At 44.1% G+C, this 18,769-nt stretch overlaps 1 protein-coding gene across 1 annotated transcript in view; it reads left to right on the forward strand.

The window, feature by feature from the left end:
• The first annotated feature begins 5,836 nt into the window (after positions 1 to 5,836).
• Positions 5,837 to 18,769, forward strand: part of PAK3 (p21 (RAC1) activated kinase 3) — a 237,386-nt gene continuing 224,453 nt past the window's right edge. The window contains exons 1-2 of the mRNA XM_032619848.1: positions 5,837 to 5,960; positions 11,360 to 11,454. The gene's annotated coding sequence lies outside the window, so the exon portion shown is untranslated. The remainder of the gene's footprint in view (positions 5,961 to 11,359; positions 11,455 to 18,769) is intronic.

An 18,769-nucleotide genomic window follows, 5' to 3' on the forward strand; every position in this document is an offset into this window, starting at 1 on the left:
GTGAGATTGTAACTTTGTGTGTGTGTGTGTGTTTGGTTGAGTCAAAAGGTGTGTAAGAAGCATTTGAAATGGAAGAAAGTGTAGACTCAAGAGACATGATGGAGGGGAAATCACCAAAATTTGGTGCCTGATCAGATGTGGTCAGAGAGAGAAGAGTTGGGGATCGTCCTGAAGTTAGGAGCCTGGGAATTGGGATAAACTGACAGAAAGAGGCAAATCTAGGTGGAGAGCTGGTTGGGAGAAAAAATGAGTTTTAGGCGTCTTAAGTTTGAGTGACTAGGGGACATGTGTGGAAAGAAACCATCCAGTAGAAAGGAGTTGGTTAAGATTGACGCTGAGGGAATTCCCTGGTGGTCCAGTAGTTGAGATTCCATGCTTTCACTGCAGGGGGTGTGAGTTCGATCCCTGGTCAGGGAACTAAGATCCCGTGTGCCGCATGCCGTTAGGTGTGGCCCAAAATCAAAACAAAACAAAAACAAACAAAGAAACAAAAAGATTGACGGTGAATAGAGAGGTCAAGGCTAGAGCCAGACATGTGGGAGTCATCACAATGGTTTTGGATACATCTGTTGTGAAGGGAAGACAGGCTGAAAATAGAGGGATGTTTCTGGTTCCAGCACAGCACACTCAGCGGGCTATGAGTACTTGCTCTGACATCAGACAGGTGTGGGTTTAAAATCCTGGCTTTGCTCACTTCTAGCTGTGGGCCCTCAAACAAGTTCCTTCATGTCTCTGAGCCTCATTTTTTTTTTCCAGCTATGAAATGGTGATACTCACCATACACGCCTTCCTTTGAGGGTTACATGAGCTAACCTATATAGAGCTCTTAGCCTAGTGCTTGGCACATGGTTGGAGCTGGAGAAATAGGAGCTGCAGGGAATTCCCCGGCAAGTCCAGTGGTTAAGACTCTGTGCTTCCACTGCAGGAGGCACGGGTCCGATCCCTGGTCGGGGATCTAAGATCCCACATGCTGCACAGCGCAGCCAAAAAAAAAAAAAAAAAGAAAAGCAACAATTGTTATCGATTGATATTTCCTTTCTCGTGCTTGTCCACATTAAGTCGGCTTCTCCTAAAAGGCCCATGCAGTTCAGGTCGCTACGGTTTGCTGGCCGAAATGAGGCAAAGCTACCACAGCATGGCGTCTTCTGCTTATGGGAGACAGGTCCACAACCTGTCACTGAAAAAGGTGGACTCCTTTCCTCTTCTGGCAAATTAAGAGCAAGGTGCAAGGGCCTCTAGGAAGTAAGAGTCAGAGCGGCTGGAACAAGGGCAGACCCCAAAGACTTACTTGGATCACCATGTGTGATTCATTCTACAGAAGCCTTCCCTAGGCCATCCCGGGAAAGGGATATTTGGAGGGAAGGGGTAGCGTGATCTAGGGTAAAGGATGGGCACAGTGTACAAGGGGGCAATTTAATGAAAGGTGTTTGGTGCCTAGATGGCCTGATATGTGTCTAGGGAGGAAGTGGGTTCTAAGGGAATGTGCGTGGCCCAGGAATGAGGAGATCTGGCTTCATCTGCTGGCATTAATTCTCTCTATGGAAGATGCAGCTCTGGGCAGTACACTTCCAGCTTAATTCCCGCTCCCCTCTGCCGTAGCACTAATCGATCTGTAGTCTTCTACTAGATGTTAACGCAATCAAAGAGATTGCAGTGACCTTAAGATTTCCTGATTAATGCCTCCCCCCACGCCCCCGGTCAGCATTACTTTCTTGAATTTGTCAGTGCTTGGCTCATTTCTCAGCTCACTTGACTCTGCTCCATCTTCCAAGTACCTTTTTCCTGTCCTGGGGAGAGGGTTTGGGTGAAGTGGTGGAGCTCTGGGTGGCTTCTTGGCAGCGGTAGATGGAGAATCCCTGTCCTTGAATGAAGGTGTACTCCCCAAAGCGGAAGGTTTTTGGGTTTTGACAAAGATCTCAGAAAAAGGGACATTGGGAAATGGTAAGTGTGAGTGTGTGTGTGTGTGTGCGCGCGCACGTGCGTGCATGCACGAGAGAGGGAGAGAGAGAGATATATTGATTGAGAGGGACCAGGAGCCTGTCAATAAATGAGGAATCTTGAGAAACTGGTAGGAACAGACTGAAATCATTATTTCATCTCAGGCCAAAGGAGGCACAAAAAGAAACATGCTAAGCCATAGATAAGGAGCAGGGATTACCAATGTCAGTGGGAAGGAGCTTAAGGTACAGAAGCTGATAGATGAGCTTCTTAGGTGGGCAGCCGGAGTCAACGCAAACTGCCCAAAGCAGGACTTGTGATTTTTCTCCTACGATGTTCCTCTTCTTGTCAGTCCCATATAGTAAATGGCACTACAGTTACCCAGTTGCTTAAGTCAGACTCCTAGTCATTATCCTGAATTCCTCTTGTTGCCTCTTCCATCAAGTACTAGCCATCAGCTAATCTGCTGACCTGCCTTCAAAATACATCCTGAATTTGCCCACCTCTCACTACCTCCTCAGCTCTTACCTAGTGTGGGCCACCATCATCTCTCTCCTGGTCCACTCCTGCAGCCCCCCAACTGGTCTACTTTCTTCAACTCAGTGCAAAGTGCTCTCGTGCATGGATGTTCAGGCTGTGTACTGCACAAGGGCACCATAGCTCTGGATGTGCCGTTTTTATCATAGATGCTTACTAACTTACGTAAGAGGGTACAGATGGGTGCAGACATTCTGGGCTTCTTGGCTTTAAGTCTGAGAGCAGAGGAAGAGAGCCTGTTCCTACATAAACCTATACCAGTACACATGGTCTCGTACAGACTCCGGAGAGCACACATGCGTGCACGCACGTGCGTGCGCGCACGCACACACACATTTGGTGGCACAAGTGGGCTCTGTCCTGCCCAAGCCCTGGGTGTCCCCTGAGTTCACTTCTCTCACTCACCACCCATTGCTCTCACATTCTAAAGCCCCATCCCTCCCACCCACAGTTGCCTCATCTTGCGGGGGGGAGGCGGTGGAACAGTGGGGTGCAAAGTGCTGTTGATGGTACATTTTTCTAGGGGCAAGAAATGCATAAGTAAGAAGAATGTGGGTGCACACAGCCAAGGCTGCTGCCTGCCGGGACTCTGGTAAACTCCCTTGGGCAGAACTTATAGTGGTTTAGGTTGTAGCCTAATTTTTGTGCTTTTAACTTGAAGAAGGGGTGTCTTTTTTGTAATCCACACAAAGACACTGTATCAGAGAGTGGCAGCCCTGCCCCCCAATGATCTCAAAGCCGTACAGCCGTCAGCAAGAACTGAAACAAACATTTGAGTACATTGATCCTTTGCTTAAAACCTTCCATTTAGGGCGTCCCTGGTGGCAGAGTAGTTAAGAATCCGCCTGCCACTACAGGGGACACGGGTTCAAACCCTGGTCCGGGAAGATCCCACATGCCGCGGAGCAACTAAGCCCGTGCGCCACAACTGCTGAGCCTGTGCTCTAGAGCCTGCGAGCCACAACTACTGAGCCCACGTGCCACAACTACTGAAGCCCGCGCGCCTAGAGCCCGTGCTCCGCAACAAGAGAAGCCACCGCAATGAGAAGCCTGCGCACCGCAACTAGAGAAAACCCACGCATAGCAACGAAGACCCAACGCAGCCAAAAATAAATAAAATAAAATAAATAAAAATTTAAAAACCCTTCCATTTATTTCCCAGTGTTCTTAGGATGAAGACAAAACTCCTTACCTGGCCTGTAAGGCTCTAATGATCTGGCCCCTGCCTTCGTCTGCAGCCTCATCTCATACCACCCTCTCCCGTGCCCTACCCCCAACCCCAGGCATCCTGGCTTTAGGACCCCGGATCATGCAAGTTCATCCCTGTACCATGCCCCCCCTGCCCCCTTCTAGAGTGCTAACCCTATGAAGCAAGGACTTTATCTTATTCAGTATTATGTCATCACCTAGTACAGAGCTTGCCATGTAATAGGTGATCAATAAATATTTGCTGAGTGAATAAATAACAGGACAGGAACAGGAAAATGGGCCAACTTCGACCCACCCGAATGGCTATAAGATGAACCTCAACTCAGCCCCCATCACTAGTGCACTTTCAGATCCTCTGGTGAAATGAGATGGCCGGAAAATGCAAGCTGTTTAAGCATCAGAAAGCTGAAAGACCGGTTTGGCCAGAAGGAATGATAATAGTCAGCATAACCGGCAGTTATTGAGGCATTAGCACGTGGTGGGGCATTGCTTTAGGCACTTTACTCATTTACTCTCAGCAGTAACCTTCTGAGGTATTATTAGTATTATCCCCATTTGGCGATGAGCAGACCCAGGAGATTCAGTCACTTGATTCAAATGCAGGCAGTTTGAATGGCGTTTCTCTGCTGTACAGTGGAAGGGTGAGAATCCTCTGATTTCCTCTGGTTTCTTTCTTGAAATGCCCTGGGAGTGTTTCCCCGGCGCAGTCTCACCGTCTTGAACCCAGCCCCGGGAAGCAGGTGGGAGAGGGTCACGTGCCGTGTTGGCAAAGCAGCCTCAAGTGCAGATCTAGTTTGTGTCCCCGTGGGCAAGGAGCCACTTCGGTGATTGACAATATAAATTAAAAAGCTGAGATCTTTTCTCCTTTCTTGATATTGAAATCTATAAAACCATCAAATCCTAAGCCAGCCTCACCCAACTAAAAGGGAGTTGCAGTCACAAAGCAAATTTAACACCTCTTCCAATTTTTCTGACATCAAGTGGAGCGCTTCCACTGAGGTGATAATGGCGTTAGTTTGAAGCTCTCCACGGCTGAAACCTCAGCTATTACAGGGCTAGATTGCACCCGGCACCTTCACATGAGATGAGAAATTGACACGTGGGAAAGAGGCAACTGACATGGTAGGCTTTTCAGCCTGACCACGTATAAAGAGAATAAAAAAAAATAAAGCAAGGGACAGAAAAAGCGGAGTGATCCTCATCATTAAGGATGTTAGCCTGCTCATGGGCATAACAGAAATGTTTCTTTTTTCTTTATCCCACGTTTTTGGACCCTCTTTAACAAAAGACAACTGTTTAAAACACAATTTGACATCAGTTTGCCCCTCCCTGCTCATAGCCTGTATCGCAAATTTGTGGGCTATACGGGAGGGGGTTCCCCACATATTTTATCAGAATACTAGAACTGGAGAAAGGACCTAACAAGCCATTTGGTTCAACTCATTGACTTTATAGATGGGGAGACTGAGGCCGAGAAGGATGGCTTGCTTTTATTTTCACTAAGCATGTGTGGCGGGGCGGGGGGGTAGATGATCCTTGGAAGCTGTTAAGGGGAGAGACAGAACAAACTGCATTGTGAAGGGGAAGGGGTGAAGAAAAATGTTAGTGTTTGATAAATAGCTAGTCATTTGTCACATAAATATATACACATTGCAAACAACACCCCTCTCTATGGCAGAAACAGAGGGGATGTTCTATACAGAGGGAGGACCTCAGCCAAGGAAGCTAAATGGGGGTCATTCATCCCTCCAACCTCTTTCTGCCATCACAAAGATTGGTCCAATCCACCACCTAGGTGTTCCGTGGGCTCACAGCATTTTGCTCGGCAGAGACTTCCAAACATTGCTTTGCTAGTGGCTGGTGGCATTTAACCTCTGTGGGAGGGATGGTGCCTTTGCCTTTCATCATGGAATCCATTATTTTTCTTTTTTCTTTGAAGCACAGTGCAGAGCTTTTTTTTTTTTTTTTTTTCAAATTGCACAGCAAAAATAGAAATGCAGCCAGCCCTAAGTACAGCCCTGTGGAGGAGGTTCAGGGCAACCGTCCCTCAGGCAGTGTGTATACAGAGTGTGCTCATTTCAGAAGTTGATGGTAAATCCCGTAGGGAGGGAGGCAGAAAGTACAAGCTCTTCTTCCTCTTCTGCCTTAAAGGGAGACAGACTTGAAACGAAGTGGAGCTGGGAACTCTGGAGAAAGCCAGCCCAGGTGCAGTTGTAGACCCTACCTGGGGAAGTCAGAGTGGACAGCTTAGCTCTGAACCTGCTGTGAGACCTTGGGTAAGTCACTTCCCGTCTTTGGTCTGTTTTTTTTTTAACTGCCTCTTCTGCCTCACAGGATATCTGAAAGGCTTAACTGTGGAGAAAATAAACACACATATGTTTTGGAAACAGTAAAAACTCAATATAAGTGCAACCTATTTTTGTTGTTGTTTTATGTCTGCTCCTTGCCTCTGATGGTTGGACCATCTTGGTATGGAACACCTAGGACAGATCCAAGGTCTCTGGAGCTACAGAAGGGAGAGGGTGGGAGGGGTCAGTAAGAGTGGGAACAGAGCCCACATGAATCAGAGCCCCACCACTTTCCTAACCTCTCTATCTGTGTCTTTCAAAGGCTCTCTGAGCCTCAGTATTCCCATCTATAAAGTGGGGTTGTTGGGAGGATTTAAGTGAGTCAATGAATGGAAAGCTCTTATGCCAGCAGCACTGGCATGAAGTAGGTGTTTGATAATAATGACTGTTACTGATGTTATTTGCTTCTGTGTCCTGAGGAGAAATGTGATTCCTTAATGCCAGTGCATGGCTAGTCCTTGGTAAAAAATATAGATTCCTGGGCCTCACCCTGGAGAAGTTCTGCTTCTGTAGGTTTGGAATGGAGCACAAGAGTACGTATTTAACAAAAACTCCGTTGGTCTAGAGTAGTATTTTTCAAGCTGCCAATTATTACCCACTCAGAAAATCAATTTAGTGGGTAGTGACCAGGATTAAAAAAAAAGGAATGGACTAGGAAATACCAGTGTGCACTGCACACAGTAAGGGTAAGGATTGCTTCAGGACATGTTTGTTGTATACATATATATACACACACACATATATAATATATATTTCCGTAACGTGTGCTATATGAATGTATTTCTTACTTTAGATCATGGCCCAAAATGTTGGAAATACACTAGAGGATACTATCTTCCATTTGGAGACACTAGTATCCAGAGAAATTATCTGTCAAGTACCAGCCCAGACAAGAAATGGCCAACCAGAGAATGGAGCAGGACCCATTTCTCCTCTCCCCGTCTCTCCCATGCTATGCTTGGGTTGACAGAGTTGGTTGCTCTCTAATTAGAATGAGTTCTAATACTGTGTAATGGCCCTGGCCTGAGATGTAAGGGCAAGGTAGGGGTATTGCTATAGGTATCAGGCTAATTGCATTGACCCCCATTAGACAGAAAATGCGTCTGAGTGAACTGGGGTGTTTAGTTGCTATTGGTTAGTGAACGCTTTGTAAACACAGTTTGTTCCGCTCCTTCTTTCAGACTTTGATACTTACTTGACCATTTGAAACTCTTTTGTTACTTTTGTGAAATCAAATTTTAAACTTAAATTTTCTTAAATTTAAGTTTTTAACTTAATTTAACTTAATTTAACTTAAAACTCTGTTTCAACTCTCAGGGACCAACATCAGTGTCTTTTTACTACCCACTTGGTATGTTGAGGGTATTGGTACCCCCTAAACCTTTCTCCCATGTGCCCCACCTAAAGGGAGCAGCTACTCCTGGACTCCAGGCCAGTATGGTCCTGGGAATAGCTTACCTCGGCAGTGAGGCTTTCTCAGATCACCTTCTGTAAACCGTAGGCCTTGCAGGATCCCCCTACCCCTACTACTTCAGAACTCCCTGTCTCCTTTATATTTTCTCTGTGGTACTTATCAAAACATAACATATTATATTGTAAGTAATAAACAGATGAAAAAATAACCCCATGTGTCCAGATCTTTTTTTCTTGAAAGATTGGAAATTGAATTTTATGTGAGGTCTTCCACTTTTTAAATGTTGCTAGATCGTCTGATTTTTCTAGAGAGCTTGGACATCTGAATATTTATGTAAAATCTTCTGGTTTTTGTGTTGCTTACCAGGTGAAAATATTTTTAAACACTATTTGGGCTGAAGAAAATATGTTCGTGGCCCAGATTTGGGCTGTGGATCACTAAGCTAGATTGTAGCAGAACTGGATCTTGAAGCAGCTTTCTTGCTTCTAGTGCTCTCTCACATTCACCCTGTGCCTGCTGGGCTGCCCCTCTTCTGCTGAGGGTTGAGCCACGCTGGCCTGTGTAGAGGACAACATTCCGTTCAGTCCCGAGTGCCCTTCTCGCGGGGGATGTAACATAGTCTGATAAATACCAGGCACTTCTCACTCCACACTGTGTGAATTTAACTGCCTTCCCAATCCCAACAGTAGACGTTGCCTCTTGGCGCTCTTTATTGCTTTTGCTCCAGTGATAGAATGAAGACAAGGCCTTCATAGGAATGTTATTAGCATTGCGCCCAGCCAGCGGTACCTTCCAGTAGAATCGGTGTGGTCTAGGGTAAAGAATCTGGGGCTTCAAGTCCAGAGGGCTGGGCTGAATTCTCAGATGTGTGACCTGAGACAACTTACTTAACCTCCCTGGCCTTCAATTTACTTACCTGTAAAAATGAGAAAAATAAGATCTTGCCTCTCTGGGCTGCTATGAGGCAAAAGTGAGATAATATGTATGAAAGCTATTTGAAAAGAGAACAGTTGTACAACTGTGAGAGTATAGTATCATTTTGAAATCAGCAAAATATTTATTGAGCACCTACTATGGGCCAGCTAACAGACCAAGGAACTCAAGGCCTAGCTGCCTCCATGAGCTCTAGTCTAACTCAGAAAAAGGGACATATGCCAGTGGAAAGAGAGTCAGCACTGCAAAGCCAGAGATGACCAGGCTGAATGAAATGTACAGACTGTGTAATAAGAGAGATTGTGGTGGAAAGGGCTGATCACTGAAGGATTCCTGGAGGGAGTTGCATTTGAGCTGCATTTGGAAAAAGAAATCGGTAGGATTGCGTTGGCAGAGGGAAGAAGAAAGACGTTCTAGGAAGGGACAACAGCACAGGTAAGGGCTGACATTATGTGTGTTGGAGGCCTAATCTCCACGGAGTGGAGGGTTCAAGTAGTGACTAGCAGATGATCGCTTCTCCACTTGGCTGGAACGCAGAAGAGAAAATGCAACAAAGCGTGCTTCTTATGAAATCAAAGCAGAGTCCAAATGGGGCAGTGGGCGTGTTTGATTACATTACCGGAGGGCCTAGTACTGTACAGTAGGTCATAATAATAGTTCCCACCTCATGGCGCTGTTCTGAGCATTGAAGGAGGTGATGTGTTTGAAACATTTAGCGCAGGGCCTGATATATGATTAGTACTAAAGAAATGTTAGTTGTCATTATCATCAACATGTTTCATCTTATATTGATGTCAGGGGTTAATAACATGGGCTTTGAAGTCTGCCTGATACTAGTTGTGTTACCTTGGGCAAGGCATATCGCCTCCCTGTTTCTCAGTTTCCTGGTCTTTAAAATGTGAATAATACTAGTGCCAACTGAAACAATAATAATAATAATAATAATACTAGTGCCAACTGAAAAGGACTATTATGAGGATTAAATGAATTAATCCAAGTAAAGTGTTTATCACAATGCCTGGTACATGGAAAGCACTCAATAGATGTTAGCTATTACAATGACTATGGCCAGGTAATCATTAATGTAACATGGCTGCATAACAAAAAATTGGGGAAATTGAGAAGCAGAAACAAAATCGCCCTAAATCTTACTACTAAGATACAACCGCTTGCTATTATTTTGAGATCTGGTTCTTAAATCTGAAATGTCTTTTGTTGAGAAAAATCAAGACTGCAGAAAATGGCACGGATTTTGGGATGCAGTGGTCATTTCATTAAATATTTAGTGAGCACCTACTATATGCTACTGATATTCCAGGGGCTGAGATTCAGCCAGAAACAGGACATGCATGATCCCTGCTTTTAGGGTACTTATAGCCCAATAGAGGGGGATAGGAAAACGAAATAAAAGTATAAAATAAGCAGTGGGTTTTGCCCACATAGGCCTTGGACAACAATAAGCAAGAGGGGGCAGCCCCGGTAGTTCCTGCCCAGCTGTCCTTACCACTCTGTAGACCGCAGGGAGAGGGCTCATTGGTCCAGAGGAGGACATGGAAAATAGGAGAAAGATGTAATCTCTTAGAGCTGAAAGGGACCAGGTTAATGTGATTCTGCCACTGGGCATCTGTTCATCCAGCCTTGGCTTAAAATAACACAGTCTCACCAGCCTGCTCAGCCTCCTGCAGGACCTTCTCAAGATCAGAAAGCCTTTTTGACAGGTTTACTGAAAATCTGCCTCCTTGCTACCACTGGGTGGCAGTAGTCCTAATTCTGTCACCCGAGCAACCCAGAATAAGTGCATACCTTCCATAGGAAAACATTTTTGAGATCTGAAAGCAGGTGGGAAGCCTCTATATCCCTGGATGCCTCTCTTTTTTAGGCCCCATGTCTCTGGTCCCTTCTAGAGCCACTCCTGTTATGGGATGGTTTCCAGCCCCTTTGTCAATTTCGAGACCCTCCTCTGGAGGTGTTCCACTTTCTCAGTGGTCCTCTTAGAGTGTGCTCCATAGGGTGGAACGGGAGACTCCAGGAGAAAACAGCAGAGATTGCAGTGTGACAATTATATTCTGGAATCTAAAAACCTTACTTTTTAAAAACATCTTTATTGGAGTATAATTGCTTTACAATGGTGTGTTAGTTTCTGCTGTATCACAAAGTGAATCAGCTATACATATACATATATCCCCCTATCTCCTCCCTTTTGCGTCTCCCTCCCACCCTCCCTATCCCAGCCCTCTAGGTGGTAACAAGGCACCAAGCTGATCTCCCTGTGCTATGTGGCTGCTTCCCACTAGCTAGCTATTTTACATTTGGTAGTGTATATGTGTCCATGCCGCTCTCTCGCTTCGTCCCAGCTTCCCCTTCCTATTCCCCATGTCCTCGAGTCAATTCTCTCCATCTGTGTCTTTATTCCTGTCCTACCCCTAGGTTCTTCACAACCATTTTTTTTTTAGATTCCATATGTATGTGTTAGCATACGGTATTTGTTTTTCTCTTTCTGATTTACTTCACTCTGTATGACAGACTCTAGGTCCATCCACCTCACTACAAATAACTCAATTTCGTTTCTTTTTATGGCTGGGCCATTCTTTTTATATATGGGCCACATCTTCTTTATCCATTCATCTGTCGATGGACACTTAGGTTGCTTCCATGACCTGGCTATTGTAAATAGAGCTGCAATGAACATTGTGGTACATGACTCTTTTTGAATTATTAGAAACCTTACTTTAATTAATTCAGCCTAAATTTGTGCTCTGTTCTTAGCAGCTAAATAATTTAGCTATGTTAAACTGTTGGCTCAAATTATGCTATGGGTCAACTCGAACCCCTAGATCTTTTTTGAATTGTTTGTTTTTATGTGACCTGATGCTGAGCTATGCTTCCCTTATTTTGGTCTTACAAAATAGACTTAAGTTTTTGAGGATTTTTTCTTTATCTTATAAATTTCACTTTATTATTATTATTTTTTCAATTTTAGCCCAGTACTCCAGCCCATCTGAGCTCATTTTGAATCTCAATTTTGTTCTTCAACATATTTGATATCCCTGCCGGCTTTGGGTCATCTCCAGACTTGTAAGTACATTTTCTGTGTCATCTAAGTAATTAGTAAAAGTGGAAAAGCCTGTGGCCTTTCTCTGGTGACTTTTCTGCTGGTTGCCACCTACGCTTTGTGTAAAATTCTTTGATCAATTGCCAATCCATTTCACTTGTGCTATATAACCTGGTTAATATGTTGCTGCCTTATCTCAGCTCATTCATGAGAAAGTTACAAGAGACAATTTCAGATGCACTGCTGAACCCAAGATATGTTGTAGTTACAAAAGACAGGATGGATGAAGGATGATCTAAGATGGCTCGTTTTGTTTTGCAAAATGGAAACTACTGTACTTTTTTTTCCAATTATAAAAGTAATATAATTGTAAAGGTCAACAGCGTACAAAAGTATATAAATTAGAAAGTGAAAGTCCCTCTGTAATTATTTGTGCTGACAACCTACCAGATAACTGTGGTTAATGGTTTTGTGCATTCATAAACACAGATCTATGATTCAAATCAAATCATGCTAGAGAGAATGTTGTGTGACCTGCTGTTTTCACTTACAGTCTTTTGGAAACATCTTTCCTTGTCAGAATATATAGTTTTACTTCATCCTTTTTAACACCATAGTGTTCTTTTCTGTGGATGTTTCCTAACTGAACTCATCAATCCCGTATGGATGGATATTTAGATCATTGGCACACTTTTGCTGTTGTAAGCAGTGTTGCATGGTGAACTTTCTTTGCACTTAATAAATGTTAGCTGCTATTATCATCATGGGTGACCATATTACCTATTCCATAGAGTTAGGAAGATTAAATGAGAACATATGTAAAACATCCAACACAGTGCTCCGCATAAACTGAGTGTTAAATAAATGACAGCAATAATTGATTGTATTTATATCCCCCTTTGGATACCTACCTCATTATAACTTGTGTGACTTCTATTTGTGTTCATGTCTTGATCGCCTCCTCTAATTTATAAGCTCCCTTGAGAGCAGAGTTCTCTCTCTCATTCTCTCTCTCTTTTTTTCTCCCCACCCCCCTGCCGCCGCCACCAACTAGAAAGCATAAAAGACCCATTGCTGGGGGATTAGTGGAGCTCTCTAAAATTTAGATGAACAAATGTTGCCATAATATTTTAAATCTCTTTATCACTGTATTGTGTTCTTGTTGGAAAGCATCTTTCCCATTAACTAATCAACGGGGCCTTGTCTGTTGGGCAGGGCATGGCCTACATATTCCAGCAACTGAGCCACTGGTCAGAGAATTAGCAATCTATGGAATCGTAGCTTTGGGAAGGTTTCCAGAAAACGGTGGCCTTGAGTGTGTGTTTATCTGAGCAGAATACATTTATATGTCGCTCTCAGGCTTCTGCTGTGTAAATGGAAAGGGACATCGAGTGCCAACTTAGTTTAGGCCACCATGAAGTCTCTCTTAGACTACCACAGTGGCCTCCTAAGTTGTTTCCCTACTTTCACTCATGCCCTCCACACTGCAGCAAGAGTAATATTTAGACAATAGTAAATCAGATCACATCATTCCCTTCCTCAAAACCCTTCATTGGCTCTCATCTCACGTAGTACAAAATCCAGTGTGCTTCCCATGGTCTACAAGGCCCTGCATAATCTGGCCCCTGCATATCTCTCCAAACTCATCTTGTTTCACTCTTCCCCTTGCCCACTCTGCACCACCCACACTGGCCTTCTGTTGTGAGAACACCCCCAGCTCATTCCTGCTTCAGTGCCTTTATTCTCATTCTGCTCGCCACCAGGAATTGAATCCCACCCATGCCCCAACTTTCCCATGCTTCCTTCTGCCCTTCAGGTTTCCATTTAATGATACCATCTCAGAATGGTATCATTCATTGAGGTCTTTCCTGTGTATCCTATCTCAAGTAGGTTCCCGTTGGTTCATGTCCCCCATGTTAATCTCAAACTCATTGGTTCTCAGCCCTCATTTCACATTAGAAGTCACTCAGAGAACATTAAAAAAAATGGCCAGGCTCCTTCTAGACCAAGGAAATCAGAATCTCTATGGATGAGTCCCAGGTTATCTATATTTAAAATGTTCCTCTGGTGATTTTAATGTGAAGCCAAGGTTGGCAGCTGCTGTTCTAATCTATCAGCTTGTCTATTTTCTCCTTAGTACTTTTCACAAGCTGTAATTATTATGCTTTTTCCATTCATTTATTCAATAAATATTTATTGAGCCCCTACCATGTGCCCAGCATGACTCGAAATACAGGGATTAACACAATGAACACCACAAACACAAATCCTAACCTTTATGTAACTTCCATTCTAATATGGAAGATAAACAATAAGATATATATGTATATATGTGTACACACATAAGGAGAAAAATAAAGCACAAAACGGAGATTTTCTTTTAGAGGGGAGAGAGAGAAGTTTTAGATAGAGTGGCCTAGAAAGGAGAATCTTGAGTAAAGATATGAAGGAAATGAGAGATCTAGATATGCAGCTATTTGGAGATAGAGCATTCAAGGCAGAGAAAAAGTAAGTGCAGAGGCCCTGAGGCTGGACCAGACCTGGTGTGTTTGAGAAACACAAGGGGGCCAGTGTGGCTGGAGAGTTGAGAACAAGGGGCAGAGTGGTAGGAGATAAATTCAGAGAAGTAATGGAGGACAGATAATGTGGAAACTTAAATGTTATTGTAAGAACTTTGGCTTTTACTCTGAGTAAAATGTGGTACGTAATCATTGAAGAATTTCTAGCAGAGAGGTAACATAATCGGACTTAGATTTTTAATAGGCTCACTCTATCTGCCATGTTGAGAATAAACTGAAGGGGCAAAAAGGCGGGAGCAGCAGAACCAGCTGGGAAGCTGCTGCAATAACCCAGGTGAGAGATGATGGTGGCTTGGAGAAGGGTGGTAGCAATGGTAGTGATATGAGAGACAATGGTCAAAATCTCTACGTACCTTGAGAGTTAGAGTACACAGGATTTGCTGACTGTGTTGGGCCCGAGCCAGTGCATAGTCAAGGACAACACCACGGTTTTTGGCCTGAACGTCTAGAAGAATGGAGTTGCTATTTTACTGAGATGGGAAAGACTACGGGAAGAGTAGGTTTGAGGGGAAAATATCAAGGGCTTAGTTTTGAAGTTGACAATTTTGAAGCACCTGTTTTTAGACATTCAACTGGGGATGTTAAGTAGAGAAGTGGAAATATAAATCTGGAGTTCGTAGGAGAGGTTGGTCCTAGAGATAGGACTTTGGGAGCTATGAGATTGGACGAAATCACCTAAAGAGTAAATTCAGGTAGAAAAGAGAAGAGGTCCAAGGACTGAGACCTAAAGCGTTCCAAAGTCTAGAGGTTGAGTTGAAGAGCAAAAGAAATTGGACCTGAGAAGAAGCAGACAGAGTAAAAGGAAGAAAACCAATAGAATGTGGTTTCCTGGAAGCCAAGAGAAGAAAGGCATTCAAGGAAGAGAGAGTGGTCACTATGTCAAACACTGCAGAGAGTTCAAGGAAGAGGAAGACGGAGAAAGACCATGGGATTTTCTAACATGTAGAGGAGGGCAGCAATAGGGTAGTAGCAGTATCTGGAGGGAGGATTAGAGTAGAGAGAGGATTTTATTAATGTTTTGGATGGGAGAAATAATATTCTAATGCGAATGATCCAGTCTCCCACATTAGAATGTAAGCTCCTTGAGGGCAGGGATTTTGTTTCTTTCATCCCCATCACCTCCCACAGTGCCTAGCACAGAGTCGGCGTTCGATAAATGTTGTTGAGACATAGAGAAGAGACTTGTGGTTGTCAAGGGGGAGGGGGGTGGGGGAGGGATGGATTGGGAGTCTGGGTTTAGCAGATGCAAACTATTATATATAGGATGGATAAACAACAAGGTCCTACTGTATAGCACAGGGAACTATATTCAATATCCTGTAATAAACCATAATAGAACAGAATATGAAAAAGAATATATATATATATGTATAACTGAGTCACTTTGCTATACACCAGAAACTAATGCAATATTGTAAATCAGCTATACTTCAATAAGATACATTTTTAAAAATGTTGTTGAATAAGTGAATGATCAAATGATTGAAGGAATCAATGGAAGTAAAGGTCAAAGAGTTGAGTAAGAAGTAGTAGCAGGATAAAGTGGCAGGTGAATTGAGTAGCACCCTGGCTCGAGTTCCAGTCACTCCTGCCAAACGCCTGGCACACCAAGCTTACCCCAGGGCCAGACAGCCTAGGCATGCGTTGCATGACACAACTCTCTTTGCTAAGAGGGCACGCTGTGTCTCTGCGGTCATCCGTTCCAGGGAGCAGACAGGCTTTGGGACTGTAAGAACTGAGCGCGGCCAGACAAGACCGCAAAGCTCAGGAGCACGCCAAAAGAGAAAGCCCTCTGTGTCATCGCCATTCTCCGGGTGTGGTCTGTCTGCGGCACAGGGCACATGTGAGACACGGGCCACACTGCTGACCCAGTCTGCCCCTGCTGGCTGGAGGGTGATTAATAACCTCCTGTAGCTCAGGCCAAGGAACAGCTAAACCAGAGTCCAAGGAGAAGCCCATGGCCATGCAGCCACCGGAAGCCTTGGACCTGGCTCCTCCCAGCAGCTGCACTGCACAATCCCCACAGTGTAAGGTGATGGGTTGGACCAGTGGGGCTTCCCCATGGTGCCTGTGACTCAGCTGGAAAGATGGCATGGCCCAGCGCCGGGCTAGTGCATACGGGGCACTTTTGAATGAATGAACCCTTTGGGACTCTGGGAATTGACACAAATAGCGAGGAAAGAATGCTTCTTTTTCCATGCCTCCCCTGTCATCTCACTCTATGCCCAGACACACTCCTATGCTGGGACACAGCCAGGGGCAGAGCATGTCCTGGGCTGGGAAGAAAGGACAGGGAAGCCCACATAGTTAATTGGCAGCACCCCCAGACAGACCTTTTCCATCTCCTCACCTGGCCCCCAAAGACTCCACCGTCACGTCAGATCTTAGGAGTCCAAAACGTTTATTTCAATCCACGTTGACTTAATACCTGATCTGGACCACATCCTGTGTGTTTTCTCAAAGTTATTACTATAATAATAAATACAACAGCAACAGTGACCACTACTACTACTTCTAATATTAGTAATAATTACTGCAGCTGACACATACTGAGCACCTACTATGGGCCAGACGCTGGGCTAAGTACTTTACATACATTGTCCGTTGTACTCCTCACTGCAGCCCTGTGAAGTGACTACTATTTTTTTTTAATTGAAGTGTAGTTGATTTACAATGTCATGTTAGTTTCAGGTGTACAGCACAGTGATTCAGTTATACATATACATTCTTTTTCAGATTCTTTTCACTTATGTGTTACTACAAGATATTAAGTATAGTTCCCTGTGCTGTACAGTAGGTCCTTGTTGCTTACCTACTTTATATATAGTAGTGTGTATCTGTTAATCCCATCCTCCTAATATTATTATTGTTTCTCTTGAACAGAAGAGATTCAAGCTATGAAGGAGAGAGTTGAGATTCAAGCCCAGATCTGTCTCACGACAGACTCACGCTCTACATGGTTCTCTATTATAGTATCAATGTGCGCTTTTAAAAAATGTAAATCAGATAGTATCATTCCTTGGCTTGACAGCCACCAGTGGCTTCCCATCACACTTAGAGTAAAATCCGACTTTCTTCCTGGGCCATCGAGGCCTGGCAGAACCCAGCCGTTGCCTGCCTCCCCAACCGTATCTCATTTTCCTCTTCCCCCGCCCCTATAACACCTGTGCACCGGGCTCTGTGGCAGTAGCCACTTGTGTTGTAAGATCCTAGAAGGTTGAGAGTATCCCAGATCCTCTCCAGCACCAAGAAGAACGTGATGCTCAGAGGTAAATCTAAGCCCCAATTCTCATTCGGTCACTGTTGATATCTGGTGAGACTCTCCTGGATGTCTGGGGTGTGGGGCCCAGAAACAGCTCTGGACTAGGAAACGTATGACCTGTATCTTACTCTGGTTCTTTCACTCATTAGCTTAGGAGACCTTAGATGAATCCTTTCACTTTTCTAAGCCTCAGTTTCTTCATCAGTCAATGAAAGTAATAGTCTCTGCCCCTGAGGGATCGCTTTGAATATCTAATAAGATGACTTACTGGATAGTGGTCTGTAAAGTAGAGAAATTTACATAAAAGTGCCTATTGAGTGCTTACTATATTTCAGATACTGCTCTAGGCTTCTCACATGTTTTACCTCAATCAATCCTCAGAAAAAATGTACTATACTAGTATTAACAGCATCTCCACTTTACAGATGAGAAAAATGAGACACAGAGAGGTTAAAAGTTTTGTTCATCATTACCTAGCTAGTAAGTGTTAGAGCCAGATTGTGAACCCAGGCAATCTGGCTTCAGAACCTGTACACTGAGCCACTCACTTCCACATGTAAAGTAATGGGTTTTATTAGGGGCATGTCTTAGTCCATTCTGGCGACTATAACAGAATACCATAGACTGGGTGGCTTATAAACAACAGAAATTTCGTTTTTGCAGTTCTGGAGGCTGGCAAATCCAAGATCAAGGTACCAGCAGATATGGGGTCTGGTGAGGCTCTCTGCCTGGTTGCAGATGGCCGTCTTCTCCCTATCATCTCACATAGCAGAGGGGGAGAAAGGAGCTCTGTGGACACTTTTTCTAAATAAGGGCACTAATCCTATTCATAAGGGCTCCACCCTTATTACCTAATCACCTCCCAATGGCTTCACCTCCAAATACCACCACATTGGGGATTAGATTTCAACATACGAATTTTGAGGGGATACAAACCTTCAGTCTGTAGCAGACGGGAGGTTATTATTATCTTTTTAAGTAAAAAATAATTTTTGCTATCATTTTGTCCAAGTGTTGTACCACTATTCCTCTCACTGGGCCATATGCTACTTGGTTTCCTTCACCTGTTATTGTTTAACATTATGGTAGCGGACCCTCACTCCACCCCAATTCTCTTACCTTCCCCTTCCTCAAAGCCACAAGAGGTTCCCAACAAATGTGATATTCCAGAGAACATAATCTTCCCATGTCCAGAGATGAGTGTGGGTGCCTGGGGGTCTGATCCCTTTGTGTCTTCATGAGTACTGAGCAACTCCCACGTGTCAGGGCCTGTCCTAGTCAACTGGGGATACCTCAGGGAACAAACAATCAAAATATCCCACCCTGCGCAACTTCACTTCAACGGTATTCTTGCCCCCAATACACAACCTTAATCTAACTATGAGATAACATCAGACAAACCTCATTGAAGGAAACTACAAAGTAACTGACCTGGACTTGTCAAATTGTCAAGGTCATGAAAGACAAAGACTGAGGAACTGTCACAGTTTAGAGGTC

The sequence above is a fragment of the Phocoena sinus genome, chromosome X (genome assembly GCF_008692025.1).
Source record: "Phocoena sinus isolate mPhoSin1 chromosome X, mPhoSin1.pri, whole genome shotgun sequence".
Lineage (NCBI taxonomy): Eukaryota > Metazoa > Chordata > Mammalia > Artiodactyla > Phocoenidae > Phocoena > Phocoena sinus.